Consider the following 21112-nt stretch of genomic DNA (forward strand, 5'->3'; position numbering starts at 1 on the left):
GAGTGTGCAGGTGGGTCAAGAATCCCATCCACCCCTTCTCAGAGGAGCTGAGCATGAGGGGGTATTTCTTCTCTCCCTCCATGAGGCAGTTCTCTCCACAGACAAGGGGAGGATTAAGAGCTCCCTATCTGAGCTGTACGCACAGGACAGGTACTGGCCAAACTAACTCCCTTCAGAGTGGAAGACTGAAAAGGCTTCCGTTTTGATCTTTGTTTTGAAGTCACTGAATGGTTTGTGTGCATACTCACGGTAACTGCCTGGGTAATCACACATGTACTTCTGTGCACACATTGTTTCATCTTGGCCCGGGCCTTTACCTGCTAAGAATTTGTTCCCACTCACCCAAAGCTATTCTGTTTGTGTTCTAAAAGCTAATCTGTGAAATCTCATCTTTGAAAGATGCAAACAAATCCAGATAACAAGAACCAAAGTAAAGCAGGATTCACTGCCCTATTTTTTTCCAATAGCTACAAGACAACAGAAAGCAGAACCAGTTTGTCCATTTTTAGCTGCCATAGTTTCAAAAGGGAAACAGTATGGTTTTAAATTTCCATTCCTCCTTTCTTTTCTTTTGTCCAAATGTAATGACTACAATGTTTCTGAAACATCTTTAGTAATTTCTATTTATTTATTTCCATAATAAAGGTTATCATCTACTATAATTACTCACAAGCATGTGTTAAAGCAAAAGAAATCCAGGAACCCATACAGGCAGTAATAAAATTACCTGAAGAGGAACATCAATACATGAACTGTGAACCTCAGGAAAAAGTAACCATCTACAAGCTATTAAAACCCACAACTGAATCAGTTTATGAAAATTTATTTTTGCAATACAGAATTTGTTTTAGTAGCAGCTCATCACAGAAGGCAACAATTGTGTTTAAAAGACTTCACATCAGGATGTGCTCCTTCTTTTAGAGTTAGCATTTGCACCTCATCCTGCAGTTACCTCAACCCTTAGTAATCATATCCAAAATTGCATAGTGAGGAATACCTATTTTGTATTCAGTGGCTTACCTGCTATCAGGAGTGCAGACAAGAAGCTTTGTAAAAAAAAAAGTTAACCTGCTTCATGCACTGCTTCAGAATGGTTACCTACGTGACACTCCATGATCACAATATGAAGCAAACCTAATTACTCATTAGAGAAGGCATTCCTAGGAAACCCAGTATTTCTATTTACCTTCCATTTTCCTACACATTAAGAGCATATTCAGCTCCTCGTACCACCTTTTAAAATAAATACCAAGTACTACAAAATATTTGTGTGTCTTATAATTAAACTTAATATTTCACAAGTAGGCAGAAGTGTAGACAAAACACTTGTAGTTGAGACCACCATTGCCTGTGAGCTAAAGGACAGGATGAAACATCATGTGACACTTTCCACATTCTTAGGAAATGTGTTTAAATTTTAAGAACTACAACTGTGAGACTACTAAACGCTTTACAAGTAAACATTCAAACTTAATATAATTTGGTTTTGTAGATATTCACAGTTGTAATTCTAACAAATTGTTTAGCTCAAGACCCTTTTCACCATATACCTCTTAAAACTGGAAGTATTCAAATTTATATATAGTGTTAATTGAAAATTGCTCCTTTAGCAACTAGCAGAAACAGATGACTACAAGCTGTAGAAATAAAATTAAAAATAGCTAAGAAAAAAAATACTGTACTCTGTCCTATGAAGTTTTTGTAAGCATTGATACAGCAAATCTAAAGCATTCATGAGTTTGTAGTACGCAAATAGATAAAAGATATTGGTTTTTATTCACTTCCTTAACCTGTTAGGTGCTATTAACATCTACTGCTTTACATACTAGAGGTTAAATGATGAGTGAAATTATTTTTTGTATACATATACACATTAGTTTATACAAAATGTCGTGATCATTCCAGATGACAGCAGCTATATAAATATGTATGTTGTATCAACCAGGCAAGGTACTAACAAACTTCAACAAGACTTTAAAAATAAAGTGGAAACCTATTTTAATTGGGAGAGTTCAGTTTGTCTAAATTTGCATTTGGACCTATTGAGCTTGAGGCCTGCTTTGCTGATGCAGTTTAGTATAGACTGCAGGTTATTGTCATGCTCCTCAGTAGTATTTCCAAACACGATATCATCATCCAAATAGCACTGAACTCCATGTTGATTCTTCAGAATCAATTACATCATTTTTGGAAGGCACTTGGGGCTGATGCAAGATCGTATGGAACACGATTAAAACGAAATAGTCCATCATGTGTAATAAATACTGTGAGGTCTCTGCTATCTTCATGCAACATAACCTGGTGGTATGCACTCTGCAAATCAAGAGTAGAAAACATCTTTGCTCCACAGAGCTCTGCAAATACTTCTTCTATGTGAGAAAGAGGATGGCTGTCAATCACAATAGCTTTATTTGGCTCCCTTAAATCCACACAAAGGCGAATGCCTCCACCCTTCTTCTGCGTCACTACTATAGGTGAAACCCATTCCGAGGAGTTCATCTCTTCAATGATGTCATTTTGAACAAATTTTCTAAGTTCCTCTGAAACAGCTTCCCTGACTGAAAATGGTAAGTGCCACAATTTCTGTCGTGCAGGCATCACATTATTCTGCATGTTAACTTTATGCAGAAACCCATAAGCACAACCGAGTTTCTCCTCAACCTGGTGTTGGGTCCCAGCTGAAACTGGTGTGTGTACCGCAAGCGTGCTTTCCTGAGGAAGATCAATTCGTCTATTAACTACCCTGAGATTTAAAGCAGCCAATAAATCTCTGCCAAGGATAGTAGTGCCTTTGTGAACAATGTAGAACTCTGCAGTTACACAGCTATCACCAAAAGTAACTATTGCTGGCAGGCAGCCATGTACTGGAACATGGTTTTTCAAATAGCACACCAACTGAAGTTTGGGTTCAGTAAGAGGCACATCTTTAAAGTAATGCAAATAAACGGAATCAGATAGTATGGATACTACTGAGCCAGTGTCCAACATTAGTTGAATAGAGTGTGATTTGCCTGAGGGTCTGGCGGAAATGTTTAGAGTGCACTTTATCTGTTCTGGAATATGTGCAGTAGTGGTTTTATCCACACTCAGCACAGTAACATAGATTCATAGTCTCTAGGACTGGAAGGGACCTTGAGAGGTTATCGAGTCCAGTCCCCTGCCCTCATGGCAGGACCAAATACTGTCTAGACCATCCCTGATAGACATTTATCTAACCTACTCTTAAATATCTCCAGAGATGGAGATTCCACAACCTCCCCAGGCAACTTATTCCAGTGTCTAACCACCCTGACAGTTAGGAACTTTTTCCTAATGTCCAACCTAAATCTCCCTTGTTGCAGTTTAAGCCCATTGCTTCTTGTTCTATCATTAGAGGCTAAGGTGAACAAGTTTTCTCCCTCCTCCTGATGACACCCTTTTAGATACCTGAAAACTGCTATCATGTCCCCTCTCAGTCTTCTCTTTTCCAAACTAAACAAACCCAATTCTTTCAGCCTTCCTTCGTAGGTCATGTTCTCAAGACCTTTAATCATCCTTGTTGCTCTTCTCTGGACCCTCTCCAATTTCTCCACATCTTTCTGGAAATGCGGTGCCCAGAACTGGACACAATACTCCAGTTGAGGCCTAACCAGCGCAGAGTAGAGTGGAAGAATGACTTCTCGTGTCTTGCTCACAACACACCTGTTAATGCATCTCAGAATCACGTTTGCTTTTTTTGCAACAGCATCACACTGTTGACTCATAGGGCAGGTCTACACTATGGGGGGAAATTGATATAAGATACGCAACTTCAGCTATGTGAATAACGTAGCTGAAGTTGAAGTATCTGATATCGAATTACTTACCGTCCTCACGGCGCGGGATCAACGTCTGCAGCTCCCCATGTCGACTCCGCTACCGCCGTTCGCGTTGGTGGAGTTACAGAGTTGACATGAGCGCGTTCAGGGATCGATATATCGCGTCTAGATGAGATGCGATATCGATCCCCGAGAAATCGATTGCTACCCGCCGATACGGCGGGTAGTGAAGACGTACCCATATTTAGCTTGTGGTCCACTATAACCCCTAGATCCCTTTCTGCCGTACTCCTTCCTAGACAGTCTCTTCCCATTCTGTATGTGTGAAACTGATTGTTCCTTCCTAAGTGGAGCACTTTGCATTTGTCTTTATTAAACTTCATCCGCTTTACCTCAGACCATTTCTCCAATTTGTCCAGATCATTTTGAATTATGACCCTGTCCTCCAAAGCAGTTGCAATCCCTCCCAGTTTGGTATCATCTGCAAACTTAATAAGCGTACTTTCTATGCCAACGTCTAAGTCGTTGATGAAGATATTGAACAGAGCCGGTCCCAAAACAGACCCCTGCGGAACCCCACTTGTTATACCTTTCCAGCAGGATTGGGAACCATTAATAACTACTCTCTGAGTACAGTTATCCAGCCAGTTATGCACCCACCTTATAGTAGCCCCATCTAAACTGTATTTGCCTGGATTGTGTAAGAGAACACTTACTTTTAGAACCACAACTTACACTAGAAAAAGCAATAACCATTGCTACTCAGATTGATTCAGCTACAGCTGAAGCCAAAATAATCAGCAGGGATACAGGAGGCACAGTCCAGGCTGTGAGTGCAGTCTCATATTTATCATCTGCAAGGGGAAAAGTGTAAAATATATGCTGCCCTTCTGCTCCAAGGCAGTGGATTAGCAGAGCACGCTTTCTTACTTCAGAAATCTCTGTAGCACTGATTGCAAGCAAATAAGTCTCAAACATATGGATCCAGGCAGTAAAAGCACTTGGAGGCTCACCTGGGCTTTTCAGAAAAGGTGCAGGTGGGTTCAGAGCCAGAAGATCCATCCTCGTCACCAAAATGTTGTATCAACCAGGCAAAGTACTAACAAACTTCAACAGGACTTTATTTTTAAAGTGGAAACCTCCTTACCAAGCTGCTGCTGCACCCTCTGTAACTCTCACTCTGCCTCCTCAACTCCTCCCCTCTCCTTCCTGTTTCCTGTTTCCTGTCCTTTCAGACTCCCAACAGCCAGTGCTCTCAGTTCTAATAATCACAAGCAACATCTAAACACCACAATATATTATGGTCATTAACCCAAAAATGGTCCGTTTCTCTATTGCATATGATCTTTACTTAAAAACCACTTCCTATTTTTTGTATTTACCATCATAGGCTTTAAATAAACTGATAATTATGAATAAGGGACAAAATATAATATAGGGGTTCCTCGGTGGAAGTAGATATAAATTATTTTCAGACAGCCTAAAGGAAAGAGGTTTCTAAAAAGCAACCACAATATTGAAGTCAATGGGCTTTTCACTCCTGAGCAATGTAGTTATACCAACGTAAATTGCTAGTGTAGACCAAGCTAATAAGACCCACTGGTCTGACTCAATTTTTATACAGTGATCCTGGAAAACGTTACATCCAATGCCTCACAAGGATATTCCAGGACATCACAAATCCAAGTTTGTGTGTTCTAGCGTTCCCTTCCCCACACCCACAAAGGGGAAGGGGAGGAGAAGGGACTATGTGCCTGTACTGGACCTAAACTTGATCATCTTCTTAGGGTGAGCGGTGAGGGGGGGGGCCAAAAACAGTGCCTTTATGTGGTGAATATTTTCCAATGAGAGAAGAAAAACTGGGGGATTTGCAGCTCCCTTTAGGGACATTTTAGTTACGGAAGGCAGAATTCAATCTCAGTTTCAACAGGAATCTGCCACCAAGGGCCTCAGTGGCAATTCCCTCATTACTACCACGTTGGAAAGCTTCTTAAGACATATAGAGGGGAACCATGGCATGGCTGCGTTACAGACAAAGCTGGTGATGTGCTTGGGGTGCGAGGTGAACCAAACAGTCATGACAAAATTTCTCAAGTACAAGCAGGATAGAATAGTAGTTAGACGGGAGGTCAGGAAACTGCCAAGAAAACCTGTAATCTACAACTAGTTCATAAACTGAACTGGAATGGATTACTGAAACAACCCATGCAATCCAAAGCATCTGTTGGGCATAAACTTCACAATTCACATGATAAGTCTGTTCAGCCTTATAATTAACTTCAGTTTTTATCCCAGCAGAAAAATACCCCTTTCATAATACTGATTTTGATAAGAAGCAAACTCTAGGGTGCCATGAAACTTCACACCAAAGGGGAAATTCAGCTATGCTTTTTGTCTTTCAAAGCCCATGAGTGTGATTAATTCATGATTATCAGACTTCCCATCACGCCTTATGGATAGATTTTTCTGTCCACAGCTAGTTTGAAACTGATCTTACCACTGTACAAATCAATATCCAATTTATTCTTTCAAGCTTTCAGTGACCTATTTAAAATTCTCTTCTTTAAACACAGTGTCCTGAATAGTTAGCCAACTTTTCACTGTATAGGTTTTTCCAAATCTAGTCATAGTTTAATTTATCTAAAGCAGAATGCCTGAGAGAGAATTGCTGCATTTGTTTGACTAGCTGGGAGTAAAGAGAGCAACTAAGGAAGATAAGGATATTGCAGAGAAGGCAAATGAGTTGTTGCATCAGTTCATACAACAGAGGATGTTGGGGAAATATCCACCTCGGTTCCATTTTTTCAGGTAATGAAGATGAGACGCTGTCAGAAACTGAGATCAACTCACGAAGTTGAAATATACTTTGCCCCTTCCTGATTACTCCCCCATTGGTCTAATATTCCAGAACACTTGGGCCCAAAGACGCAAGTCTTCCACTGGCTGAACACTGTGCCCTCAATCATTGCCTATATTAGTCAATAGCTACTGCTGTCAAAAAGATGTTCTTTACAAGTTTGCTTACTGGTTTTAATGCCACTTTGGCCAGTTATAGTCAATCAGCCTTATATTGGTGATCAACCAATCTAATAAAAAAACATAATTACTCCCTTCTTTGAACTCTGAAATACAGAATCCACTGAAGTGGAATGATATGAAAAAAATCTCTTACTTCCGCAGGGGAGGGCGGGGAGGAGGACAGAAATGTGTTCTGTGGCACCAAGATTCAATTAGAAAGTTCTTAGTTAAAAAAAAAACAAAAAAAAAACCCTGATAATCCCTGACTTTTTCCAGGGGGTTGACAGAGAAGTGTTTAATTTTCTCTAGGAAAAACTGGATTCATTAGGAGAAAAATGCCAACATTTCCTCCTAAATTAGAATCATTAATTAGTAAAAATTACTTTGGGACAGGAATATTCGACAAAAAAAAAATGGTGGTTTTGCACATTGTACACTTAGGGTTTGTCTATATTTAAAAGGCTGCAGCAGCACTGCTGCATTGGTGCAGCACTGACACTGTAACGCTTCAGTGAAGATGCTACCTATGCTGACAGAAGGGCTCCTGCCATCCGCATAGGCACTCCACCTCCCCGAGAGGCAGTAGCTAGGCTAGGGGAGAAGCCCTCTTGTCAGCATAGCACTGTCTACACCAGGAGTTAGGTCCAAATAACTGCATTGCTCAGGGTGACGTAGTTATAGTGACATAAGTTGCTAGCACAGACCAAGCCTTAGGCTATGTCTACACTGCACTTTCGTCAGTAAAACTTTTGTCACTCAAGGGTGTGAAAAAACATCCCTCTGACCGACAAAAGTTTTACTGATGAAAAGCACTGGTGTGGACAGTGCCTCATCCCGCCGACAAAGGTACCACTCCTCGTCGGGGGTGGTTTTATTTCGTCAGCGGGAGAGCTCTCTCCTGCCGACAAAGAGCAGCTACACTGCATGCCTTACAGTGGCAAGGCTTTAGCAGCACAGCTGTGTACACATAGCCTGAGTCTTAAGGATACAGCAAACCAGAAAATTAAGACTAACATAATACAATGTCCCAAAATGCATCTGGAATAAATCTCTCTCTCTCCTCATGTGATACTGCTCCAATAAATCCCAACCCCATTCTGATTACTAAGAAGGCTTTAGGATTCCCTCTCTCAGCAATGGAAACCGGAAGCACAGCCTTCTACCACAGAGGTCCCCAATCTGTGGGGCGCACCCCCCCTAGGGGGTCGCGGAGGAAGGTTTGGGGAGGGCAGGGAGGGAACGCCACCCAGCTCCACTCCTGGCTGCCGGGTCCACACTCCTGCCCCCACCCGCAGCCCCAACCTCAACCCCCTTAACTCCTGTCCGCTTCTCCCGCTCCTGGAGTTGTGGCCCCTGCTCCTGGCTAGGGTTGCCAATTTGGCTTGGATGTATTCCTGGAGGTTTCATCACATTACATAATCTTTAATTAAAGATTCCTCTAATTACTGGAGACTCCAGGACAATCCTGGATGGTTGTCAACCCTATTCCTGGCCCCTGGGGGCAGGGAGGGGCGTGGACAGGAGTCGGGGGGGGGCATAAGATAAAAAGTTTGGGGACCACTGTTCTACCATAAGAGACCCAGACAAAGTGGAAGTAACCTGACTCTTCCTCCTGTGGCCAGAGGAGGAGAGCATGGCTGAGAAGTTAAAAGTCTCCATGAGCAAGAGTGCAGCACATACCATACACCACTCTCTCATTACATTTCAGCTATTTTTGGAGAACCATTGCAGCTTCAGGTGGAACTGAATACGTATTTATTTAGTGAAGTGTGGTTGTAATGTGGGAGAGGAATAGGGGTACATATTGAGATGATAAATCTTATCCTGAGGCAAATTAGAGATCATTTGGTGTTTGTTGTTGGTCTGGCTGAAAAGAGCAAGAGAACAGGGAAGTGCTCAAATGCAAAACCTCCTCTCACTATCTACAATACCTCCAGACTATCAAAATAAATAAATAGCAATATATTCCACAACTGAGCACCCACAACTCAATGACTTCAGAGGGCAGTTGCTTGGCACCTCTGGGTTGTGAGTTCAATCCTTGAGGGGGCCATTTGGGGATTGGTCCTGCTTTGAGCAGGGGGTTGCACTAGATGATCTCCTGAGGTCCCTTCCAACCCTAATAACCTATGATTCTATGATTCTAAGATCTGTCCCCAAATTTCCACAGGTGGACTTTTATTATTATTAACGACCAAGTTTATTAGAGGAGTAATACTGTAGTATTGGCCTAAGGACCAACCAAAAATGGGGCCCCATTTTGCTAGACATGATAGTCCCTGCCCTGAATAGCTTACGAGCTAAAACAGACAAGACAGACAGAGAGCAGGGGTAGAACACACAAGCCCAGCGAACAATGTGATGAAAGCAAATGTTATGTTAGTGCCAAGATTCTTTTTTAAAAGGTGGCTTTAGTTAGAAGAGGATAAGATAATTTGAAAGAAAAATGAAGGGAGAAGGCACACTGAAAGGAAGGGAACTCAGAAGAAGGGGAGGTGATATGGACATTGAAAAGCAGGCATTTTGACCGCTGAAGCTGCAATACAAAGAGAATGTTTACATGGGGACGCTCAGGAAAGTTAAGGTGAATCAACTAAAGTTGTGAAATCAATGCACCACTTTCCTGCCCACATGGACCCTCTCATTCAGGAGTAAAGTGGCCTATTCTGGCCACTACTCCAGATTGTAAAACAGCACTGTATCTCATCTCTGCAGCTGCACCAACTGCTACGGCAGAACCAAGCAGTTTTACAAGTCATTTTTCAGGCACAATACATTAATTTAACTTGCAAAACAAAAAGGAACAAAGCTGAACAATAAGCCAAGTCTATTGCCAAATGCAAAAAAAATTCTTTCCATTTAAATTTCTGTTTAGGCTACACTATCACAGTATCTGTACTACAGCAAAGCATCCTATTTCACCAGTGGCTGAGCCAGAGGAACCTGGTGAGACAAGTTATGCTGGGAATGAGTCACGAATGGAAATCAGCCATAGCCAAGGGTCAATATGGTAGACAACAGAAAGGGGGACAGTCCCACAGCTGCTGCAATGTCTACATTAGCTATTCTTTACCCAACAGAGCCAATTTCTGGGTTGTCCAGATCTTGGCCTCTTATACTGAAAAACTGTTGCCAATTCTCACTTTTTAATCACAAGTATCAGAATATTTGGTGTCAAGTATCAGAGGGGTAGCCGTGTTAGTCTGGATCTGTAAAAGCAACAAAGAATCCTGTGGCACCTTATAGACTAACAGACTTGCATCTGAAGAAGTGGGTATTCACCCATGAAAGCTCATGCTGCAGAACGTCTGTTAGTCTATAAGGTGCCACAGGATTCTTTGTTGCTTTTACAGAATATTTGGTGTTTTTCATAAAGCCTCAGCTCCCGGACTCATGTGAATGTATGAAAAATCTTTTTTCAAATGAAAAGAAAGGTGAATTTCATGGTTGCAAAGAAAATCATGACCATGCACACCCTAAAGTTGAAAAAACCGGTAGGTAAATAAAAAGAATCCAAAATGTATTTTTTTTTAAATTCCATGATTTTTTAGTCAATCTCGTAATTTATGGAGGCCTGACCCAACAATTTGATTTTTGAATGGTTGCTGTTGGCAATAATGTGTTTATGAAGCACAAAACATGAGTCAGTTGCAAGATGAATCAACAACTCCCATAAACCATAAAGGGTATGTCCTGCACTGACACAGAGAGCAAGTCTCCCTGCACATGTAGACAGATTTGCACTAGCAGGACTCAAGTTAGTGTGCAAAAAATAACAAAATGTGGACATTGAGGCTTGAGCAGAAGATCAGACTGTCAAGTCCATCCGACCCCATAGCCTGAGAGCCCAAGTTCCAGCCCAAACTGGAACACCCACGTTGCTATTTTTAACATGCTAGCTCCAGCCCTGCTAGTGCTAGTCTGTCTACCTGGGTGGGAGACTTGCTCCCTGCTGCAGTGAAGACATCCCAAAAAGAGACATCATGGTAAATCAGTATAACATGATTTTATTGTGTCTGCAAGGAAATGCCACTTTGCTGAGAAAGGAGACTGATGGGGATAACTTTTCGCCTTTAAAAGTAGTTTTGAATTATCTGAAGCCATCACATTGTGTAGTGAATAATCTATGAAATCCCATAAGCACATCATCGTTATCTGTGCCCTCCATTGCTTGTTAACTCCTAGTACCAGTCACACTCACTTGTTGCATCTTATCTCAAATCAGATTGTAGCTTTTTGGGGCAGGGACCAAAAAGCTTCCTAGCATAAGGAGGCCCTCAGATACATATTTTGTATCATCATGGCAGTAAATACCTTCCAATTCCCGATAGAAGAAAGCCTGATCGCTATTTATACACTCCTAAAACAAGAAAGAAAAAGATACTCCAATATACGAAAAGAATCCCTCAATCACCATGGAACACAATCACCTCTGAGGTAAACTGTTACAAACACCAAAAAACAGAAGTAAATGTTTTTGAAGTGTGGTTTTAATATGCTTTGTAAAGGAATAGCATTTATTTAGAGGGACATTTTAATTTTTCCCCCCCTCAAGCTCCTTTATCAGAGCACAACCATGCAATACATGTTACACCATAACATCTGTACTCTACAGTCAAAACTAAAAAGTGAAACTAAAACTATAACCTCCGTTTAAGCAAGTATTTCTCTTTTCTTAGGTGAAGAAAAAAAATCAAGTGGCACAAGAGCATGCTTTCCTGAGTGAGCCATTCTGCTAAGGAGCAGAAGTTTTGCAGTTCAACATGATTTCACAGCGTAGCATAACAGCCAAACCAGCATGATCGATTTTAAAATGTTACATAATGTGTTTTTGGAAAGCTACTTTCCCCCAAGTAGGTGCAAACAAACCCAGAGGCCACAGGATGCAAAGCTCTGTGCACTTCTCACTTTCTCAGTCAAACTTAATAGCTGTGAAGATTTACAGTAAAACATTAAATTTAATTTATTTCAAAATATTTCCTAACTTCACATACTAATGTTAATTTGAGAACTGGAAGAACTTGGTAGTGACAACACTTAGTCTTTCTGGCAACAAGAATATTCTCGCTGAATGATTAGATTCCTAAGCTTAGTTACTCTGAAGGTAGTATAAATATAGCGTGTAAGTAAGTATTCAAAAGTATTTACCAACAGTTACCAGGAGGGGTATCTGAGACATTAAATTTCCTACACTTCAAGGAAAGAAAGAACAGTGGTATCTCACTGTAGCAAAAGACTGGCTTTGTATATGACTTATTCACTGGTCATATCACAATTCTTACATGGCAGCACATCACTAGTGTTAGTTTAACACAGAGGTGTACATAAGTGCCAGTTAAAGTGAGAAATGCTAGAATTAGCACCAAAGAAACGTTAGAAGTATATATAATTGCTAAGGGTGGGTATTCATACATCCACCACAATGTAACCCATGCGCCTGCTCTCTTCCTTTCTAATTCTAGCTTTTCTTCATTTTAAATTACATTGTTTTAACTTGACACCGAGTGTTAAAAATTGCCCTGCGCCCATCCCGATTCCACAAAAAATGAATACACTCTCTCTTTGGCACCATTCTTTTAATGGCACTGTTATTTTAGGCTCAGTGGCCATAACAAAACTACCTTCTGCTTCTCCTCGCTCCTTTTTCTTCCTGTAACTGTGTAGTAAACCCAGTATATGGCCACCTCTCCTGCATAGATACTGTATGCAAGATGATGAGGTGACCTTACATCTTTTAGATTTATTTAAACACTCAGGCAGTTCAAGAATCTCTGGAGCCCTCATTGAATCCATTTGCTTGGGCCACCCACTACAAGACCCAGCTATAATGTACAATTTGCTTTGCCCCACTGCCAGCTACAAACTCCTATGCCAGCTGGGGAAGCATGACTGAAGCCCACAAGAGGCAACTGGCAGGTATATTTACAAAGAGAGCTTGTGAAACAGAAGATGGAGCCCCGGTTTCTTCTTCAATAGGAGAGAACCAGCAACATGCTCAGGCAAGGCCAAGATGAAGGTGGAGAGAACCTCACACAGAAGTTGTCAGTCCCCAGTTCCAGAACAGCGTCTCACGCTAAACTCCATGGAGCACTGTAACACATGCAGTACGTAGCACACCAACATTTCCATTTTCCCTTTGGGGTTGTGGTCCCTGTGGCCACTCCAGCTACAGTTCAGGAGGCTGTCATGGCAATGCTGCCAAATATTATCCTCCCTGCAATTTTACACTTAACACTGAACAAGTTAGACAGACCCTTCTACCAAAGACTAACTACCACCATTCCCCACATTTGGCTTTTTCCCATAGGGATTTATTCTATATCTCAAAAATACTGCGTTGCTGAGCTACTTGATAGTGTGTAAAAGACAATTCCACTTATGCAGCCAAAGAACTCACATGCTAATTATACCCATAGACTAGATCCGTGGCTCTCAGACTTCAGTTAGCTATTCAGACACTTTGAATATGCATCTGAATGGTAACTATTGTTGTATGCAGTGCTGCTGTAGCTGTTTGGTTTCCAAGATATTAGAGAGACAAGAGAGGAGGTAAATCTTTTACTGGACCAACTTCTGTGGGTGGGAGAAAAGCTTTCAAATTTATACCTGTGCAAGCTTGAAAGCTTGTCTCTCCCACCCACAGAAGTTGGCCCAATAAAAGATATTACTTCAAACCTCCCCTTGTCTCTCTACTTAACTATTGTGGCATTCCCCCGTGTTTCCAGTAACTCGTAATATCAAGTCCCATGATACCCAAGGTCTGCTTGAGATGTTTTATTCAGATTTACCTTCTCAGGTTGCTCTCCACAGCAGAGCCACTCTGCTTCGTGTGGTGACAGCAAAGTTATATCTACTAAAACCCCATGTTCTACATTCCTAGGTTCTGCCTCTTCAGGCAGGAGGATTTCAGTAAAGGTAAATTCTCTGCCAGCACACATAGCATGGCTTACAGGCTGCAAAAGAGGTTGAATATCACATGAACAGGAGGAGTAGGGAAAACACAAAACAGTAGTGAGATGAGCATGGTAATGGATGAAGAAATCTAAAGCCTACCTAAGTGCATTGTCCTGTGGACTCTAAATGTAAAATCAGGCAGAACGTCAGCAGTATACACAACAGACTAAATCTTGATCTCACTAAATTCAACAGGAAAACTCCCACTAACGTCAATGGAACTAAGATTTGGTGAAAAGGCTGTAGATTCTCCACTGCTAAAATCTGTCAAGGTATAATAGACACTGTGGCATCCTAAGCAGAGTATATAAGATGTACTGACATTAAAGGTATAAGAATCCGGATGAATAGATTAGGAGTTAACCCCTATAGCACCCAGGTATCTATAAGGAACCTGAGTTTTTATTTTTAAATGGGACTTCTGAAATTAGACTTCATGGGACTAACCTTTTTCCCTAGAGGAAAATTATTTCTGAGTTCTGTTACTGCAAAAGGATTCACCGAGCCGTGCTAAGAATGTTTATTTGGCTAACTGCTTGCAGTGTTGTTGTAGCCGAATCAGTCCCAGGATATTAGAGAGACAAGGTCGGTGAGGTCAGGGCCAGTGCAACCACTAGGAGAACTAGGTAGATGCCTAGGGCGCCAAGTGGTTGGGGGCGCTAAAAGCACGCTCAGGGGAGGTGGTGGAGTGGACGTGAGCTGGGGCAGGGGGGTGCAGGGAGGGCCGCCCGCAGCAAGTAAAGGGGTGGGAGGGGTGCAGGGGAACCGCTCCACGCCCCAGCTCACCTCCGTTCCTCCTTCTACCCTGAACAGGCTGCCACCGTTCTAATTCTCCTCCCCTCCCAGGCTTGCCGCGCCAAACAGCTGATTGGCACCACAAGCCTGGGAGGTGGGAGAAGTGGAGCAGCACTGGCGTGCTCAGGGAAGAAGGTGGAGCAGAGGTGAGCCGGGGCATGGAGCTGCCACGGGAGGGCTGCCTGGGAGGAGGGGGGTGGGGAGCTGCTGGGGCGGGGGGGGCACCGCGGGGCTGGGAGCTGCCGCAGGGGGGACTCCCCGGCTCTTCCCCATGGCCTCCCCGCTGCACCCCAACCCTGCCTCTTCCTGCCCCTGCCCCGCCCCAGCCTCGCCCCCACTCTGCCCCACCCCCACTTCCCTGAATTCTGCAGCCAGGCCCAACCCTGCACTCACCGCATGGTAAGTTGAGCGACCTGGCCCCAGCCTGGTCCGCTCCCCTGGCTCCCAGCCACGCTGCTGGTGAGTGCTGGGGGGGCGGTTCCCCCCTCCCTCCAAGCCTGGGAGCCAGGGGAGCAGAGCAGGCTGGGGCCCCAGGCCTCCGTGGGGAGGGGGGCGCAGCTGGGAGCCAGGGGAGTGGACCAGTCTTGGGTGGAGGGGGGAACCGCCCCCCCGCACTCACCGGCGGCGCGGCTGGGAGCCAGGGGAGCAGACCAGGCTGGGGCCGGATCACTCCACTTCCCGCAGGAAGTGGCCAGCCCCCCGTCCTCCACAGAGGCCTGGGACCTGTCCCCCCCCCCTCCCGTGGAGACCTGGGGCGGGGCCACACACAGCACCTCCATGGAGGTCTGGGCCCCCCCTTCCCCTCATGGAGGCCTGGGGGGCTGCGTAGGCAAGGCCGGCTCCAGACCCCAGCGCGACAAGCACGCGCGTGGGGCGGCACTTGCCGGCAGGGGCGGCAGATTGGGCCAGCGGACCGGCCGCAGTCATGCCTGCGGGAGGTCCACCGGAGCCCCGGGACGACCGGACCTGCCGCAGGCATGACTGCGGAGGGGGCGCTCCTCCCGCGGCTCTAGTGGACCTCCCGGAGGCGTCACTGCGGACGGTTCGCTGGTCGCATGGGTCAGCTGGACCTCCCGCAGGCATGACTGCGGCAGCTCAACCGCAGCCGCTGGACCAGCGAACCGCCCGCAGCTGCGGGAGGTCCAGCCGAGCCGCGCAACTAGCGGACCCTCACCAGTCAAGCCCGCGGGAGGTCCGCTGCTCCCGGGGCTCCGGGGCGCCTCCCGCGCATGACTGCTTGGGGTGGCGGAATATGTAGAGCCGCCCCTGTGCGTAGGGCACCAAAATGGCTAGGGACGGCCCTGGCTCCCTGGGCCGGAGAGGGGGTGTAAGGTGGAAGTTTCATCTAGGGCACAAAATATCCTTGCACCGTCTCTGGGTGAGGTAATATCTTTTATTGGCCCAACTTCTGCTGGTGAAAGAGAGAAGCATTTGAGCTTACACAGAGCTCTTCTTCAGGTCTGGGGAATTTACACAGAGTGTCACAGTGAAATACAAGATAGAACAGATTGTTTAGCATAAGTAGTTAACACATATTTCAATTGACCATTCAAGGTGAAGTGGCCCATTATTTGGCTAACCACATTTCAGGCATTTTGCTAAAGCTTCAGTGATAGAGTTCTCTGTCACTCCAGGAACAAGAAATCTTTCCAAATCAATGTAACACTTTAGTATGGGCTCTCCAAAACATCCTAAAAGAGCTGGGTGTCTAAGGATTTGTCTGTGCTTACAGCACCCCAGCTTGGTGCTGCTGTAGCGCTTAGTGAGGACGCTATCTGCGCCAACTGGGGAGCTTCTCCCATCAGCACTCCCATTGACATAGCACTGTCTACACCAGGGGTTAGGTCGGTACAACTACGTCACTCGGGATGGGGATTTTCCAAACCTCTGAGCTACGTAATTATACCAACATAACATACATTGGTAATGTAGACCAAGTCCGAGGCTGAAAAATTCAAAGTTTCCTAAGGAAGCTAATGCAGCAACCTCTACTTGTAACATTAAACTACCTCTAGGAAAAGGATATTATTGGGTGAAATCCTGGCCCCATTAAAATAAATGGCAAAACTCTCAACGAAATTAGTAGGGCCAAGATTCCACCCAGTTTCATTACAGTACACTGAATTTTTATGATTAACTGAAAATACAACATTGCTAGATCAGAGGAGCCAGTGAAACACTTATGCATGTGAACAACTTTATGTTCAAATAGGGAAGTTGCTCATGTGCGTAAAAGTGTTTGCAGGATCAGACCCAACAAGTATTTAAAAGCATATAAAGACACTGAAAAGAAAAAGGTAGCAAGTGTGAGCAGTATACACAAGGTATTTTAGTTTACAGGACAGAACAGAAAAAAAGGTTTTATGTATGTTTGTGAAGAACAGCTTTCAAGAGTCAAAGAAACGTTAGCATTTTGTCTCCTGCTGCTCATCAAGAGAGGTGAGTTTCAGGAAATAAAGTGACATGCAGCCTGTGTACTTTAAACCACTTTCTGATCTGCAAGTCACACAAACCCCTCTGCATTCAGCACTAACCACAGGCACCTATTTCCTTAGCAACAGTTTGCAGGCCAATTTCATTTTGACTGAAGAACATTTAACAAGTTACATAAGGAGCACTGCATGTTGTGCTGTAACAGCAGCTGCTTTTCACACTTACCCAAATGTTATTTACATAGTATTGAATGGGCCAATACTTTGCTGCAATTACAGAACCTAAGACAAAAAATTACAAATAAAAGTGACTAATCCATATTAAGCAATAATGCTAAAAGACACAAACTTTGTTTAGCCAAGTTTTAATATAAAGCAGATTTCTCTTTATTCTTCAACAGCACATTTAGTCTGTTACTTATTAGAGCAAACCTTTCCTTTGTCCATCGAGATTTGAGACATTGAGAATCGAACTAGATAGCAAAAGCACAAGACAACACAGCAATTATATGTTAACTTTAGGGATATTTTACTAGCCACAGAAATGAACAAATCTGACAACCATTAATATCCAAAATCTGTAGAAATCCCAAACTGTGCAGATGATCTGAAGAGGAGCTCTGTTAAACTCAAAAGCTTGTCTCTTTCATCAACAGAAGTTGGTCCAATAAAAGATATTACCTCACCTATCTTGTCTCTCTCTAATATCCTGGGACCAACATAGCTACAATACTGAATACAGGATAGATATTGTCTGTATTAAGAAACCCTAGTCTTATACTGGACCAATTATAACATCTGTCTGATTCACAATACACATTTCCAAACTTATTTGATCCTTACCCGACCTTATCAAGACATCAGGTCATTGACTGAACTTTCACTGGCATGGTATTAACTAAATTTTGGAAACACAAATTTCATTATATGGTATTTATGTCAATCGTGTTAACAATACATTGGAGGAGAAGAAAAAGGGAATAGGAAATGGCAAAAAAGGAAAGAGTGAAGTCAAACAAAACCAGTTAAGAGATGTATTTGCTATCCTGACCTGTAAGTTCATTTTTTATTTAAAACATGAATGATCTTTTAAAGATACTTGCTGTAATAACTGTTTAAAAATATAAAAAAATACAAATAGGATTACTCAAGCACTGCATGGTTACCAGCTGTGGAATCTTCCCATTAGTTCAAAGCATGCTCCCCTCAAGCCTACTTCAGAACTGATCTCAGTTCTACAAGGTTTTTTGTTTTGTTTTTTTAAACCAGTATATATAAAAGTTGGGATGGAGTCACGAAGAAAGTATGTATGGGCAGTTTACATAACACTGGCATAGTACAATAACAGGACTCCCATACCAAACACTATCTTCAGTATTATGGAGAGGCAGCTGCCCCTGTATAGTTGTGGTATCAGCCAACGTCTGTGATAAATCCCTATTTTAGCACCCTATCATTTTGGCTTGAGACTTGTAACGTTTACACTGAGTTCAAAGAAGAATGATTTTCTTTAGTCTTTGCAGAAACAGTCGCTTCTCAACTAGCGCTCATTAAAAAATTACTCTGAATAGAAATGTTGATATTTACCTTATGTCTGTCTCTATCATGATAAACCAAATGAAAAACAATGTTTTATCAGGAACAGCACAGGGCATATTGTTGTTAAGTGAAAATGTGTGTGCATGCACGTGGGTATATGTAGTAGGTCATCCTATCCTCATTACTCGGCCCACTTATTTATACCTATGATTACCTGTAATCCCTGTATGAGCGATGTACCCTCACTGCTTACTGACTGTACCTTGATTCATCCACCTTAAACCCCCCCATTGGGGATACTGCAGACTGTATGTGTTATATGCTATCCAATGTCAAAATACTAACATCCCCCTATACTCTGTATGGTATCCCCGATGACTATTAACTGAATTTTCAACACTCTGTATCGTTTATTTTTAAACATTTTCTAATAATATTTTACCATAACAAGCTTAACACTGAACAAAAATAAATGCTATTCTTTCAGCAGTATTTTCAAAATATATACATCACAAAACATTTTGGAAAACAAAAAAAAAATTAAATATGCACATTAATGTCACACATTGGTCAGCATCCAAAGCAGGCTCTCAAACACATACTTTTTCCATATCCTGATAAAGTTATACACTTTCCCATTCAACTATCTATACAAAATTATTCTCAGCAACAGTAATTGTAAATACTTTACAAAAGAATTCTCCATGAAACAAAATGAACCAATTTCAGATTGCCACGCTGAAGCATAGCTTTGCAGGAATATGATATGGAGATTAATCTTACTGAGGGTTGGAGAACAAGGTACCTGACATCCTGTCCAGAAAAGAGGGGACGGAGGCGAAGCTTACGTCATGGCCAATGAACAAAACTCCAGCAACAAACTCACAAGAGGAGGTATAACAGTCAAGGTCCAGTCGCCCCAATGGGAGAACAGGGTGATCTGAATCCCAAAAATAAACAATTGAATCAAGCAACTGTAGACAATATTATGGTGTATAAAAATATGCCAAATAAGATCTTTTGTGAAAGCTTGTAATGCCCTGAACTTGATGGTCATTAAGAGAGATGTATATATGTTCTGGTTATGAATGTATGCATGTATATAGGCGTAGAAAAGTGTAAATGTAGTGCAACTGCAGCACCACCTCACAGCAGCGTGGTGAGTCAGTTGGCAGGGAAGACACCTCCCAGGCCAGGTGTTTACACAAAACCAGCTCCAAGAACTTAGCATTGTCCAGCCAGGTAGAGACAATGGCTGACCATTAAAGGTAATGGGAAAAACACTGAAACAACTTGAAACTGAAAAGAAAAACTCAGGGCTTGTCTACACTGGATTTTACAGCGCTGCAACTTTCTCACTCTGGGGCAGAGGGCTCTAGGGTGGGGCCAGGGATGAGGGGTTTGGGGTGCAGGCAGCTCCAGGGCTCCTCTCCCCACCGCAGCTCTGCACACCCCAACTTGCTCCCTGCCCACCCCACTACCTCTCTCCTCTCCAGGCCCGTGGCTGCGCGTCTGTGTGGCCCTTGACAGCCTGCTGTGTGGCTGCGCAGCTTAGAGGGAACTTAGTGCGGTGCCCCATATATGGATTAAGAGCTGAAATGGACGATATCCACAACGTCACAGAGGTGGCCTTGAAATGGCTTTTGGACCTACAATTGCATCTATAGATTGTTGCTCTGTACACGCTACATGCGCACAAGAGAGAACAAGACAAGTCAAAGGACCATCACATTCTACAATTTAAGCTATTTTTAAAAGGATTGAAGCACAGTATTACAGAGCAACCCTACTCCCACTTCTTGTAACTCACTGAGCCTTCATTTCCATTTTTTGTTCCATTTGAACTCCTTGAGCTATTTATTTTCTTGCCCACAAATGTAATATATTATATGCTCATCTCCTAGATACAGCTGCATCACCTGACACCCTGAACAGAGTACAGGTCACTTGGGAGCAATATTTTGTTGATCCATTCTCTTAAACACAGGAAGTTTAAATTTGAATGTGTTTTTTCCTTTATAGTCAATCTCAGAGTGACACCAAGGAACAGTCTGTGATTTTCTCATATTATCTCCAGTGCACTGGTAGGTTTCAGTTTATCCAGCACTGCTGACATGCTTTTAAATCTCAATGATTACTGCTTTTCCACATGGCACAAGAACTGAAATCAGAGCTTTGTTTACACTCAACCTACTGTTTGCAATTTTATGTCTAAGGTTAGATACTGGAGAGTTCATTTTTAATCCTTTAGTGAGCAAAACTTAGCTCACATTCCAAAGGTTATGAACTGCTATGCTTTTATTTAAGAAACCACCACCAATTAAGCAACACTGTCAGTCTAGGCTATTTTAAGAAATAAACACATTATTCACCCTCACAGATTTCATGGCAGCATTTTGTATAAACTTAGTACGAGAATTACTGAAGCCCAACCCTTCCTCACCTAACATACTGTTGTTGTTAATTATTTGTATTACTGTAGGGCACAGAGGCTGCAAGTGAGATCAGGGACACATTGTGCGAGATGCTATATAGATACATACCAAAAAACACTGAGTGGAGAGGACCTCGCAGTTG

At 42.9% G+C, this 21112-nt stretch overlaps 1 protein-coding gene across 10 annotated transcripts in view; it reads right to left on the reverse strand.

Moving 5' to 3' along the window:
* ADCY7 (adenylate cyclase 7) overlaps nucleotides 1-21112 on the reverse strand; it is a 124738-nt gene that overhangs the window by 68934 nt on the left and 34692 nt on the right. Inside the window, exon 1 of one of the 10 annotated variants that reach the window (XM_039503817.1) lies at nucleotides 19319-19462. The exons of 7 other annotated variants lie outside the window; for them this stretch is intronic. The gene's annotated coding sequence lies outside the window, so the exon portion shown is untranslated. Of the gene's footprint in view, nucleotides 1-4810; nucleotides 4920-19318; nucleotides 19463-21112 lie in introns of those variants that run through there. 2 more of the 10 variants (XM_039503816.1, XM_039503818.1) reach the window with 2 other exon arrangements.

This window comes from Mauremys reevesii, linkage group 16 (genome assembly GCF_016161935.1).
Source record: "Mauremys reevesii isolate NIE-2019 linkage group 16, ASM1616193v1, whole genome shotgun sequence".
NCBI classification, from domain to species: domain Eukaryota; kingdom Metazoa; phylum Chordata; order Testudines; family Geoemydidae; genus Mauremys; species Mauremys reevesii.